At 44.3% G+C, this 15,512-nt stretch overlaps 1 pseudogene; it reads right to left on the reverse strand.

Moving 5' to 3' along the window:
- Window positions 1-1,145: 1,145 nt before the first annotated feature.
- On the reverse strand, window positions 1,146-10,079 carry LOC115150899 (inhibitor of nuclear factor kappa-B kinase subunit epsilon-like; annotated as a pseudogene).
- Window positions 10,080-15,512: the final 5,433 nt, after the last annotated feature.

Consider the following 15,512-nt stretch of genomic DNA (forward strand, 5'->3'; position numbering starts at 1 on the left):
AAAAACCAAGCCAGGAGGTCGAAGACAGGATTGTTTTGAGTCACAGATCTGGGGAAGTGTACCAAAAGATTTCTGCAGCATTGAAGGTCCCCAAGAACACAGTGGCCTCCATCATTCTTAAATGGAAGAAGTTTGGAACCACCAAGACTCTTCCTAGAGCTGGCCGCCCGGCCAAACTGAGCAATCGGAGGAGAAGGGCCTTGGTCAGGGAGGTGACCAAGAACCCAATGGTCACTCTGACAGAGCTCCAGAGTTCCTCTTTGGAGCACTCCATCAAATCAGACCTTTATGGATGAGTGGCTAGACTGAAGCCACTCCTCAGTAAAAGGCACGTGACAGCCCGCTTGGAGTTTCCCAAAAGGCACCCAAAGACTCTCAGACCATGAGAAACAAGTTTCTCTGATCATGACACCAAGATTGAACTCTTTGGCCTGAATGCCAAGCGACACGTCTGGACAAAACCTGGCACCATCCCTACGGTGAAGCATGGTGGTGGCAGCATTAAGCTGTGGGGATGTTTTTCAGCGGCAGGGACTGGGAGACTAGTCAAGATCAAGGGTGGCTCAGTTGGTAGAGCATGGTGTTTGCAACGCCAGCATGGTGTGTGCAACGCCAGGGTTGTGGGTTCAATTCCCACGGGGGGCCAGTACAAAAAAATGCATGAAATGAAATGTATGCATTCACTACTGTAAGTCGCTCTGGATAAGAGCGTCTGCTAAATGACTCAAATGTAAAATGCAAAGATGAATGGAGCAAAGTACAGAGAGATCCTTGATGAAAACCTGCTCCAGAGGGCTCAGGACCTCAGACTGGGGCGAAGGTTCACCTTCCAACAGGACAATAACCCTAAGCACACAGCCAAGACAATGCAGGAGTGAATTCGGGTCTCTGAATGTCCTTGATTGGCCCAGCCAGAACACGGAATTAAACCGAACAAACATCTCTGGAGAGACCTGAAAACAGCTGTGCAGCGACGGTCCCATCCAACTTGACAGAGTTAGAGAGGATCTGCAGAGAAGAATGGGAGAAACTCCCCAAATACAGGGGTGCCAAGCTTGTAGCGTCATACCAAAGAAGACTCGTGGCTGTAATCGCTGCCAAAGGTGCTTCAACAAAGTACTGAGTAAAGGGTCTGAATACTTATGTAAATGTGATATTTCATTTTTTTATTTATTTGTAATCAATGTGCAACAATACATTTAACAAAAAAACTGTTTTTGCTTTCTCATTATGTGGTAGATTGATGAGGGGAATTACATTTTTTTTATATATTTTTTTAGAATAGGGCTGTAACATAACAAAATGTGGCATAAATCAAGGGGTCTGAATACTTTCCGAATGCACTGTATTTAATCCCCTCGTGCTGCATGTCTGAAAGCAGCTGATGTCACTCACTGGATGTCCTCCCTCGTGACGTTGGGCAATCACAACATACACAAATCATATGATTTCACATGTCCACTGGTTCATGAATGGGTTTATTCATGGTATACACATACTGATGAGTATGATGAGTCCATCTGTCTCTGTCCTCTTCTCTCATCACAAAGCAGAACAGAGACAGATATCAATATTTATTATGTTACTTTCTCATTAGGAATTCTTCAGTTAGCGTTGTTACTATGAGATTAGAGGAGAAAGGTCGGCGACTTCCAAAGCAGCTGAGTTAGAGACATCCAACTCTTACTAGAGCAGTCTATCACATCATGGCAGTCTAGTAAAAATACTACTATAGCTAACACTGAAGAAAATGATGAGGTTCGCATTTGGAATCTCTCTCCTTTCCTCCTTCTCCTCGCTCTCTGAGTCAGTGTGTGTGGTTGCCTGGTCACAGTCCCATGGGACTGGGTCGATCAGGCTCCAGCATGGTTGCAGAGTTAACAGCTCCAGAACTGCAGGAGACAAATAGTCACGTCTTAATGAGTGATACTACCGTTTGTCCTTCAGATGAAACAATTGAGGAGCCAACTATGCGTAATCTGGCTGGGATAGGAGGTTAGCGTTAGAGTTAACGGTTAGGGTTTAGGCGCCAAAGTTAGGCGTTAGGGGTTAAGGCCACTGACCACTCAATGATGATGTTGTTGTTGTTGCATGGCAACTCTATCACCACTATCTTAATCTTCTCCTTTAGCTGGTGCATCCTGGACACACAACAATAAAAACACAGGGTTTTACACGCACATGCAGGAAGGCAGGCAGCCAATCACTTACGCGTGCACATATGTATGTAAACTGACACACGCAGTTACGTACACACACACACACACACACACACACTTGTTTTACTATCCTTGTGGGGACCAATCAATTGATTCCCATTCAAAATCCTATTTTCCCTAGACTTATCTAAGGGTCTTCACGGCCAAAAAAGTTGGACCCGTTCCAAAATGGACCTGGGGCTCTCTCACCCGGACCACATAAATACATATTTTAAATATAAAAGACCCGTTCCGAACGGACCCAAGGACAACTACACCCATTCCGTATAGATCCGGTCCGATCCAAACAGAGTGAGGGAAGCAGCAGAAAAATATATTCTGGGAAGGCTTTCCACTAGATGTTGGAACATTGGAAGCAAGTCCCCGCAGCATTCAGCCACAAGAGCATTAGTGAGGTCGGGCACTGATTTTGTGCGATTAGGCCTGGCTCACAGTCGGTGTTCCAATTCATCCAAGGTGTTCGATGAGGTTGAGGTCAGGGCTCTGTGCAGGCCAGTCAAGTTCTTCCACACCGATTCTGACAAAACATTTCTGTATAGTCCTGTGTAACTCAGTTGGTAGAGCATAACGCTTGCAGCGCCAGGGTTGTGGGTTCGATTCCCACAAGTATTAAAACGTATGCACTCACAACTGTAAGTCACTCCGGATAATAGTGTCTGCTAAAATGATTAAAATGTAAAAAATAAATAAAATGTATGGACCTCGCTTTGTGCACAGGGTCATCGTCATGCTGAAGTGCCTTCCCCAAACTGTTGCCACAAAGTTGGAAGCACAGAATCGTGTTGAATGTCATTGTATACTCCAGCGTTAAGATTACCCTTCACTGGAACCAAGGATCTGGAACCATGAAAAAAAAAAAACATCCCTCTACCAAACTTTACAGTTGGCACTAGGCATTGGGGCAGGTAGCATCCGCCAAACTCAAATTCAAGTTAAACAATTTAAAGGCAATGCTACCAAATACTAATTGAGTGTGTAAACTTCTGACCCACTAGGAATGTGGCTGAAAAAAAGCTGAAATAAATCATTCTCTCTACTATTATTGTGATGTTTCACATTCTTAAAATAAAGTGGTGATCCTAACTGACCTAACACAGGGAATTTTTACTAGGATTAAATGTCAGGAATTGTGATTTGGCTGAGGTGAATGTAAACTTCCGACTTCAACTGTTTAAAATATTTTGAAGAATCCTAAATATAAACTATATTTTGATTTGTTTAACACTTTTTTGGTTACTACATGATTCCATATGTGTTATTTCATAGTTTTGATGTCTTCACTATTATTGTACAATGTAGAAAATAGTGAAAATATAGAAAAACCCTGGAATGAGTAAGTGTGTCCAAACTTTTGACTGGTACTGTATGTAAATTAGATAGTGTTTTGTATTTTTATAAATTATGAGATTTAAAAAAAAATACATTTTAGAATAAGGCTGTAATGTGGAAAAAGTCAAGGGGTCTGAATACTTTCCAAAGGCACTGTGTGTGTGTGTGTGTGTGTGTGTGTGTGTGTGTATATATATATATATATATATATATATATATATATATATTTTTTTTTTAAATATGTTTTTTTTAAGCCCAATGCAGATGTTTTTATATAAATATCTAACTAGTAGATTTCCATAAAAATTGGCAAAATAGCTTTCAAGCAACAAATTCTCAAGCAAGTATTTTGCTAGGACTGTCTGAGTGGGGAGGGGAAAACTGAAAACTCGCTGTTATGGTTACTGTTAGAGAGGTTTGGAACTCTGACATTCGTCGATTAACCAATTTACTGCATGGTGATGTCACCGTGGAAAGCCGAAACTCCTGCCCATGCAAACCTGCTGATTAGAAGGTCCTTTGTAGATTGTATTTTCAACCAGCAACTATCAGGAAATAACACTGACAAAAATACACACTTTTACAGTGTTAGTTTCCTCATCTGTTGTACAATATGATATAAAACAGAAGAAAAACTGAATTTGGACTGAACTGGGCCTTTAAGGGTCCATTTTCTTCCCATCAATATCTTTAAAAAAAATACAAATGTCACGACACCGACGGATGGTGGCACCCCCCCTCGACCGGGCGGCGCTCGGCGGTCGTCGTCGCCGGCCTACTAGCTGCCATCGATCCTCTGTTTCACTTTCTGTTGGTTAGGTCTAGGTTAGGCACGCACCTGTTTTGGTTTAGTTATTAGTAGGGGGGTTATTTAGTCTAGCGAGGTATGTCTGTGTTTGTACGTGATTGTTCCTTGTCAGGTTTGTGGAATCTTGAGGAACGTGTATTTTTTTTCCCTCTGCCTGTGGTTGTTTTGTGTTTTCTCATCGCAGAGGTATTTATGGGCTGCGTCCCTATTTTGGACGTCTAATAAGGGTTTTGGAGCGTGTTATCTGTTTGGCGCCCTGCCCTGCCGTGTTTGGACTTTCTTTATTTTTGTGCATACGGATTAAAAGTGTGTTCAAGAATTTACTGTCTCCTGCGCTTGACTCTACCTCTCCTGCTTCCTTGAGCCAGCCCTGACAACAAAATACAAAAATATTATAGTTAAGGGTCAACCTTGTTCTGGCGCTCCTCACATATCTCCAGGACCGCCATCAGCCCTCGGGAGAAATTGCCCAAGTCTGACAGCCTGCACTGCATCTCATGGAGAACACTGACAAACACACAAATAAAGAACACAACAATAGCATGAAGAGAGAAGGAACAAAGTTGATATCAATAAAACGGTGTGTGTATGTGTGAGTCAGACATGCTCCAGGTAGATGCTGAGGCCAGCAGGTCTCGGTACTTCTGTAGACAGTCCTCTCTAAGGAGACCCTTTAGACGCTTTATATGGGACAACAGGTGGATCCTGGGACAGACAGAGAGAGGTGTTACACATACAATACCATACAATCCTACATTGAAGGAGTTCCCACATATGCTGAGCACTTGTTGGCTGCTTTTCCTTCACTCTGCGGTCGAACTCATCCCAAACCATCTCAATTGGGTTGAGGTCGGGTTATTGTGGAGGCCAGGTCATCTGATGCAGCACTCCATCACTCTCCTTGGTCAAATAGCCCTTACACAGCCTGGAGGTGTGTTGGGTCATTGTCCTGTTGAAAAACAAATAATAGTGGGACTAAGCCCTAACCAGATGGGATGGTGCATCGCTGCAGAATGCAGCCATGCTGGTTAAGTGTGCCTCCTTCATGCTTCACGGTGGGAACCACAAATGCGGAGATCATCCGTTCACCTACTCTGTGTCTCACAAAGACACGGCGGTTGGAACCAAAATCTCAAATTTGGACTCATCAGACCAAAGGACAGATTTCCACCGGTCTAATGTCCATTGCTCGTGTTTCTTGGCCCAAGCAAGTCTCTTCTTCTTATTGGTGTCCTTTAGTAGTGGTTACTTTGCAGCAATTAGACCATGAAGGCCTGATTCACGCATTCTCCTCTGAACAGTTGATGTTGAGATCTGTGTCTGTAACTTCAACTCTGAAGCATTTATTTGGGCTGCAACTTCTGAGGCTGGTACTCCAATTAACTTATCCTCTGCAGTAGATGTAACTCTGGGTCTTCCTTTCCTGTGGTGGTCCTCATGAGAGCAAGTTTCATCATAGCGCTTGATGGTTTTTGAGACTGCACTTGAAGAAACTTTAAAAGTTCTTTACATTTTCTGGATTGACTGACCTTCATGTCTTAAAGTAATGATGGACTGTCGTTTCTCTTTGCTTATTTGAACTGTTGTTGCCATAATATGGACTTGGTCTTTTACCAAATAGGGCTATCTTCTGTATACCACCCCTACCGTGTCACAACACAGCTGATTGTCTCAAATGCATTAAGAAGGAAAGAAATTCCACAAATTAACTTTTAACAAGGCACACCTGTTAATTGAAATGCATTGCAGGTGACTACCTCGTGAAGCTGGTTGAGAGAATGCCAAGAGTGTGCAAAGCGGTCATCAAGGCAAAGGGTGGCTATCTCAAGTATAAAATATATTTTGATTAAAACACTTTTTTGGTTACTACATGATTCTATATGTGTTATTTCATAGTTCTGATGTCTTCACTACTATTCTACAATGTGGAAAATAGTAAAAATAAAGAAAACCCTTGAATGAGTAGGCGTGTAGAGGTGTGTAGGAACAACACTGACATACTCACTTCTCAAACTTGTGTATCTGCTCATCATTGAAGAGAAGCTCTAGAACAACCACATAGATGTATTAAGCACGCAATACACAGGAGGCACATGTTAGACATGCAAGGACACACACACAATGTTCTTCCAGTCAGTCCGTCTTTGCGGTACTGTTGGTGAATGGCCATGATTTTCTCGAGAAGGACCTTTATCTTCTGGATGCTGCAGAGGTCAGAGTTCACATCAGACGCCATTTTAACCTCAGCTCCCTGCACACTACAATCCCTTGGCCCAGAGCCCTTGAATAGATCCATCTATAGACGTGATTAAGGGATAGGTATAAACATTATGAAGAAAGTCTCACCTCTTGTCCTCAGCCGGACTCTCAGAGTGTTTGGCCAGTTCTATGTGAAGGTGTTGTAAACGGGTTTGGAACTCCCGGATCCCCCCGGTGTACACTGGCAGGTTCTCCATGATCTACATGGAGAGAAAAGAGACAAACAACACCAGTCCTCTAGAGAGACAGCCAAGACCAAGGGGGGGGGGGCTTGTGGTAATGACTGGAGCGAAATTGATGGAATGGTATCAAATACAGGGTTTCCAGGTGTTTGATGCCATTCCATTGACTCTGTTCCGGACATTAGTATGAACCCTTTTCTCTTCAGCAGCCTCATGTGGTTTAAAAAAGCTAAGGTTTAAGTTCCTTGCTCAGAACATGGGAACATATGAAAGCTGGTGGTTCCTTTTAACATGAGTCTTCAATATTCCCAGGTAAGTTTTAGGTTGTAGTTATTATAGGACTATTTCTCTCTATACAATTTGTATTTCATATACCTTTGACTATTGGATGTTCTTATAGGCACTTTAGTATTGCCAGTGTAACAGTATTGCTTCCGTCCCTCTCCTCGCTCCTACCTGGGCTTGAACCAGGAACACATCGACAACAGCCACCCTCGAAGCAGCGTTACCCATGCAGAGGAAGGGAAACAACTACTCCAAGTCTCAGAGTGAGTGACGTTTGAAACGCTATTAGCGTGCACCTGGCTAACTAGCTAGCCATTTCACATCGGTTACACCAGCCTAATCTTGGGAGTTGATAGGCTTGAAGGGGTGGGTATAATTTGTGGAATGTTCCAACAGGAATCTGCTCCAAAAAACGTAAAGTAAAAGGTTGCCAACCAACAACGCATACAAAGTAGCAACGCATACAAACCTAGCTAACTAGCTGCCGAATAGGCATCAACTCACCACGTAGCTTATTCTTAATGTTTGTCAGTAGGCAACCAGAGTGAGGACAGACATTTTTCGGAATAAACGTGATGAGTGAAAAACGCAATGAAATAGACCACTCACTACCCGGTATCTTATTCTGCCGCTATACAACTTTGTATGCATTGTTTTTTGGCAACCTTGTTATTTACAAAGTTTTTGGAATAGATTCCTGTTAGAACGTTCCACAAATTATACCCACCCGGTTTGAAGTCATAAACAGCTTGAAACACAGCGAAGAGCTGCTGGCAAAACGCACAACAGTGCTGTCTGAATGAATGCTTACGAGTTATGTTATGTCAATGTTATGTCAATGTTATGTCATAATTACGTAAAATTCTGGCAAATTAGATCGCAACGAGCCAGACGAGGACAAACTGTTGCATATACCCTGACTCTGAGTGCAATGAACGCTAGAGATGTGACACAATTTCATGTTAGCAGGCAATATTAACAAAATATGCAGGTTTAAAAATATATACTTGTTTATTGATTTTAAAGAAAGGCATTGATGTTTATGGTTAGGTACATTGGTGCAACGACAGTGCTTTTTTCGCAAATGCGCTTGTTAAATCAACACCCGTTTGGAGAAATAGGCTATGATTCAATGATAAATTAACAGGCACCGCATCGATTATATGCAACGCAGGGCACGTTAGATAAACTAGTAATATCATCAACCATGTGTAGTTAACTAGTGATTATGTTAAGATTGCTAGTTTTTTATAAGATAAGTTTAATGCTAGCTAGCAACTTACCTTGGTTTCTTGCCGCCCTCGCGTAACAGGTAGTCAGCCTGCCATGCAGGCTCCTCGTGCGTTGGATTGGATTAGTAACTGGAAGGTTGCAAAAATGAATCCCCGAATCCCCCCTGAACAAGGCAGTTAACCCCCGTTCCTAGGCCGTCATTGAAAATAAGAATGTGTTTTTAATCTGACTTGCCTAGTTAAATAAAGGTGTAAAAAAAAATAATAATAAGAAATTTTTTTTATAATAATAATAAATCGGCAAATCGGTGGGCAAAAATACCGATTACCGATTGTTATGAAAACTTGAAATCGGCCCTAATTAATCGGCCATTCCGATTAATCGGTCGACCTCTAGTGCTGATACCAAGCATCACGTCGCTATACTCCCTACGCACCTTCTCACTGGGAGTAGGGGGGGGACGGACAGAGAGGAGAGCTGATTGATGGGATGTTTCTGGTTTGTTCTAACGGTGTGTGTGTGTGTGTGTGACTCACATGTAGCTGTAGTATCCGTGTAAGAGCACCTCTCTGTCTGTGTGTAATGAACGCATTATCCTCAGGTACTGCTGGACCACTCCTACGATCACCTAGACAGAGGAGAAAAGAGAGGGAGGAGAGGGAGGAGAGGATAAGAATGGGAGAGAAAAAAAAGGGGGGTGGGGGGGTTGATTAATAAGAGTGATTTATTTACTAAATAGAAAACCACCACCATCAACAGATCATTCAGAGAGTTTTAACTGTCTCTTCCGGTTGGTCTGGACCCTATGATTGACCTGTGTGTGAAGTGACACACTTACCTTGCAGATAGAGCAGTCAGCCACAACGTCCAACCAGGATGGGATAATGGGCAGCTCTGCTACAGAAGACAAAACACTTTTTTTTACAGGTTTTGAATCAATTAGAATTTTTTTTGTGTTTGTGTGTGTGTGTGTGTGTGTGTGTGTGTGTGTGTGTGTGTGTGTGTGTGTGTGTGTGTGTGTGTGTGTGTGTGTGGTAGAGATGGGGCTAGGGGATGGCTAGGGGATGGTGAATGTTTTAGGTTTTCTTGGGGGGGGGGTTAGTGATTTAAGGGTCTGGGCCAAAGGGACCAGGAGGATCAGCTTACATTCTCTGTAGGGGAGTTCAGCGTGTGTCTCTGGGGCGCGGCTGAGCAGCAGTAGGGGCTGGGAGGGCGAGGTCGGGGGGAAGTTGACCATCTTCATGGAGCCCTCCAGGGAAAGGTCATGACCCAGGTTACAGGAAGCGCTGTTGCTCCAGCCCCACCCCCGTCTAACACGCCACCGCTTCACGGAAGATGGCCGTCCTGGGAGACGGGAGAGGTGTGGGGCCACAGGTGGGTGTGAGTGAAGACTGGCAAGTGTGTGTGTGTGTGTGTGTGTGTACAGTATGTGTGCACTGTGCATGTGTTTGGGTGTATACTCACGTGTTGTGGTGGTGAACGTATATGCGGTGAGTTGCGGCCAGATGGACTGAGACTCTCTGTAATATGTCTGTGGTGGCAGAAAAGAACTGGTCAAATGTCCAACACTTCTCCTGGTCTGCCTCCAGTATCCCAGCTAACACTGGCACTAGTTGACCACTCAGACCCCTACACACACACACACACAGAGGGGAGGGGGTAGAAGAAGTGATAGAGTGAGAGGAGAGGGATTTGGAGAATTAAACAACTTTTTTTTAAGAGTTGTCCCTCAAAGGTCTGACACAAACACACACATAAAAAGGTACTGGCTAAATAACACAGCCTGCCCTAAATACCATAACCTGCCCTACCTTATGTTATCTGCTGAGGCTTTGGAAACGCGCTCAGACAGGTCTGAGACAACATTGGACGTAATCTCTCCTCTCTGTCCTGTTCTTCTTGTCTAGAACCTTTCTGTACTTTGTCATGCATTTGTACGTTTTATGTGGACCCCAGGAAGAGTAGCTGCAGCATGTGCAGTAGCTAATGGGGATCCTAATAAACTACGCTGTCGCTTACCTTTCCCCTCTTCTCCCCATAGTCTCCCTGTCTTCTCTCCTCCACTACCTCTCCTCCCTCTCTCTCTCCCTCTCTCACCAGGTATTCCTCTGTTCCGTAGAGGGAGACAAACTTCTCATCGCCCTCTAGTTCTCTGGCCGCTCCAAAGTCTGTTAGCTGATAGACGGACCTCCCGTCCTCTCCCACCTGACGAATGATGTTCCCAGGCTTAATGTCCCGATGCACCACCCCGTTCTCACGCAGATGGTTCATCCCGTGCACTAGAAGAAATCGGACGAATGGTTCATCCAAATGATGGGGGGGGGGGCACCTTCTCATCCCCCGGCTCCTAACCTCTCTACGCCTCCATCCACACACACACACACACACACACACACACACACACACACACACACACACACACACACACACACAATGTAGTACTATGAGGAACTCTGGTTCTGGTAGACCGAAGGCGTTCTCTGGCTCCAACAGACTGAGCAGACTGCCTCCTGAACAATATTCCATCACCAACACCCTCTGTTTACTCCTCAGCTAAAGACAGAGAGACAGATAGGGGGGGGCATGACTAATCAAGTTTGATGAAGGTAAAAAACGGTTTGTTGCTACCCATCTTCTCCTCCTGCCTCGGTTCCTCTCCTCCCTCCTCACCTCCTCCACGGAGAAGAGCTTGACAATGTTGTTGTGGTTGAGTCTCCTGAGCATCTCGAACTCTCTCATCTGAACATTGTACGGACGACTGTAGCTCATCACGTTAAACACCTTCACCGCAACCTGCTGCCCTGTCTTCTACACACACACACACACACACACACACACACACACACACACACACCCCAAGTTAGTTATCAAAAGTTAGCGATCGCATGACATCTCACTCACCCTTTGATGTGTTTGATCTAGACTGAAATCAAATATAAACGCAACATGTAAAGCGTTGGTCCCATGTTTCATGAGCTGAAATAAAAGATCCCAGAAATGTTCCATATGCACAAAAAGCTTTTTTCTCTCAAATTCTGTGCACAAATTTGTTTACATCCCTGTTAGTGAGCATTTCTCCTTTGGCAAGATAATTCATCCATTTGACAGGTGTGGCATATCAAGAAGCTGATTAAACAGCATGATTATCACACAGGTTCACCTTGTGCTGGGGACAATAAAAGGCCACCCTAAAGTGTGCAGTTTTGTCACTCAACACAATGCCACAGATGGTGAAGCTTGCAATTGGCATGCTGACTGCAGGAATGTCCACCAGAGCTGTTGCCAGAGAATATCATTTTAATTTCTCTACCATAACTGAAAATGTCCCAGTTCTTCCATGGCCTGTATACTCACCACACATGTCACCCATTGAGCATGTTTGGGATGCTCTGGATCGACGTGTAGAACATCATGTTACATTTCCTGCCAATATCCAGCAACTTAGCACAGCCATTGAAGAGGAGTGGGACAACATTCCACAGGCCACAATCAACAGCCTGATCAACTCAATGCGAAGGAGATGTGTCGTGCTGCATAAGGCAAATGGTGGTCACACCAGATACTGACTGGTTTTCTGATCCACGCCACTAACTTTTTTAAAAAGGTATCTGTGACCAACAGATGCATATCTGTATTCCCAGTCATGTGAAATCCATAGATTAGGGCCTAATGAATTTATTTCAATTGACAGATTTCATTGTATGACCTGTAATGGAAATTGGTGCGTTTATATTTTTATTCAGTAAAGTTTGCTTATACTCTGATGTACTTTAACAGTGTGTGTTCGGGCTGATGTGTGTAATTTGGGGAGATGCTGGCGCATATAATGGTATATGGCGTATATCAGGGTCAGTGATTCTCAATGTGGACCCTGGGAGCCAACTGACTGTTCCCGGATGTGGCTCTGAGCATCACTTTGACCCCTATCATACTAATAGAACTGCAGACAATCAAACTTTATTGGTGTGGCGGCGGTTCGGCACGGCTGTGCTGTGACTGGGTCAGAGACGGTAGGAGATAGTGATGGAGAAGAAAGAGAAGCAATTATGGAGCATAGCGGTACAAATAAAGGAGGGGGGTAAGAAAGAGAAAATGAAAGCAGGAGAGAAAGGGAGTAGGGGTTTGAAGGGGAGCGAGAGGTCTATGGAGGCAGAGAGGAGACGGGAAAGGAAGTTTGAGGAGAGCAACAAAGTTTCCAACGCTAGCAGCAGTTCGGAGGTAGAGAGTGCCGAGGAAGGGCAAGACAAGTCGCGAGGGGGGCAGGGTGGTGAAGAGGAGCATTAAGGGATTCTGAAGTTTAGGGAGGAAGGGGGAGTTGGGGCGATGAGTCCGATGAGTCCGATAAGGTTGACGGATGTGACAAAAGAGTTGATTGGGGAAGTTGTCAACGCTAAAGTGTTAAGAGATGGGAGTGTGTTGGTGTTCTGTCAGGACATGGCGCAGAGGGAAACAGCTCTGAGCAAAGCAAATAGGGAAGTGTAAGGTGGTGTGGAGCAGCTGGACTGATCAAGCAGGGAAGCAGTGGATTAAAGGGACGATAACAGGAGGGCCTGTGAGTGTCAGTAATAAAAGAGAGAAGCCACAACTTGAGAAGAAGAGCTCTAGTGAATGTTCAAAGGTTGCCGGCAACAAGTGGTGGAGTGAGAGGAGACAACCCGTCTATTCTGTTACACTTCCAAGGACCGGTTACTGCCAAATAAAGTAACCATAGGAGATACGAGTTATTATGTGAGGGCTTATGTACCGAAGCCGCGAAGATATTAGAACTGCCAGAGGTTATAATATCCTGTTTGGAAGGTCTATCCATGTTGTTATCTTTAAGAGCAACAGGCCTGGCAAGTTGTTCTTGAGGCGTCACTACAGACACCTTGGTTCGAATCCAGGCTCTATCACAACCGGCCGTGATTGTGAGTCCCATAGGGCGCAGCACAATTGGCCCAGCGTCGTCCGTGGTTTGGCCGGTGTAGGCCGTCATTGTAAATAAGAATTTGTTCTTAACGGACTTGCCTAGTTAAATAAAGGTTACATTTAAAAAATAACAATGTTATCCCTGTCTCTGGCCCACACTCCAGTACAATAGGTGGTAATGTACCATTATTGGATGCCAAGCGCCTATAAACCCCACAGAAGAAGAAGTAGTGTAACGGCAATCTTTTTTGTAAGGGGGAGTTTGGAGTCCTACCTTATTGCGGGCCTTATAGACGCTGGCTGTGGCCCCCTGCCCAAGCACATCTCCCAGTGACCACAGGTAGGTAGTTGGCTGTGCTCACCATCCTTTTCTCTGTCCTTTTGGAGGAGTCTGGTTGGCTGAGGTATGGAATATAGGCTGTGTGTCAAGAACAGAAACACTTACTCTTCAGGATGAAACCTTTTGACAGGAAATTAAGAATGAAGGGATTCATATACAGTCAGAGGAAATGTGGACTTCGCTCCTGTCAGAAAGGTAAACAAGTGAACGAAGTTCTCTAATTGTCAAGTGAACAGAGAGACTACCGGTTACGTTATATGAGACATACAACTGCCTCGGATCATACGTCTACGGTACCGTTGATACACATCTGTTGCAGCCGAGGACACAATGTAAAACGTTCTCAGACGAGACCCGCCAGGTGTTGTCACGACGGTGATGGGATTTCTGACAGGGCGTTGTCAAACACTGAAAATAGACACATAAAACAATTTTCTACACAACACTGCAGACAATAGTAAAATACATCTTTGAAAACGGATAGGATAGTATTGCCAATTTTTTTTATTTTTTAAAAGGCTCGATTAATTGAACAAAAGCATCCTACCTGCCTCGATTCTCCCCACAGTGGTGACAAGTGACAAACAACTTCGAACTATTCGATTGCACACTCAGATTTCTCTGACGTTTCCCAACACATCCGATGACAATTCCTAATGTATCCTCAGTCACTGAATGGGGTTATCTTTGAAGATTTCGTTGGAAATGCAGTTTGTATTCTAAGTGAGACGGTTTACTCCGCCCAAAATCTGTCCATGAAAACGAGTTAAATCATTTGTGTATGGAGATCAATGAGAGAGTGTCGAATTTGCTTGACAAAAAAAAAATGTAATTGCTTATTTGATATAAGTTTCGTAATGGTTAGGTTGTTATGAGTGCACTGATATAAGTATCCTGGAATATATCCTGGATATCCTGGTATCCTGGAAGGATATTGACCTCATCCTGTCAGTAGAGGATGCCTGGTTATTTTTTTTAAATGCCTTCCTCACCATCTTAAATAAGCGTGCCCCATTCAAGAAATTTAGAACCAGGAACAGATATAGCCCTTGGTTCTCCCCAGACCTGACTGCCCTTAACCAACACAAAAACATCCTGTGGCGTTCTGCATTAGCACCGAACAGCCCCCGTGATATGCAACTTTTCAGGGAAGTTAGAAACCAATATACACAGGCAGTTAGAAAAGCCAAGGCTAGCTTTTTCAAGCAGAAATGTGCTTCCTGCAACACAAATTCCAAAAAGTTCTGGGACATTGTAAAGTCCATGGAGAATAAGAACACCTCCTCCCAACTGCCCACTGCACTGAGGATAGGAAACTCTGTCACCACTGATAAACCCACTATAATTGAACATTTCAATAAGCATTTTTCTAAGGCTGGCCATGCTTTCCGCCTGGCTACCCCTACCGCGGTCAACAGCACTGCACCCCCCACAGCTACTCGCCCAAGCCTTCCCCATTTCTCCTTCTCCCAAATCCATTCAGCTGATGTTCTGAAAGAGCTGCAAAATCTGGACCCCTACAAATCAGCCGGGCTAGACAATCTGGACCCTTTCTTTCTTAAATGATCTGCCGAAATTATTGCAACCCCTATTACTAGCCTGTTCAACCTCTCTTTCGTGTCGTCTGAGATTCCCATAGATTGGAAAGCAGCTGCTGTCATCCCCCTCTTCAAAGGAGGGGACACTCTTGACCCAAATTGCTACAGACCTATATCCATCCTACCCTGCCTTTCTAAGGTCTTCGAAAGCGAAGTCAACAAACAGATTACCGACCATTTCAAATCCCACCGCACCTTCTCCGCTATGCAATCTGGTTTCAGAGCTGGTCATGGGTGCACCTCAGCCACGCTCAAGGTCCTAAACGATATCGTAACCGCCATCGATAAGAAACAATACTGTGCTGACGTATTCATTGACCTGGCCAAAGCTTTCGACTCTGTCAATCACCA

This window comes from Salmo trutta, chromosome 16, assembly GCF_901001165.1.
Source record: "Salmo trutta chromosome 16, fSalTru1.1, whole genome shotgun sequence".
NCBI lineage: Eukaryota > Metazoa > Chordata > Actinopteri > Salmoniformes > Salmonidae > Salmo > Salmo trutta.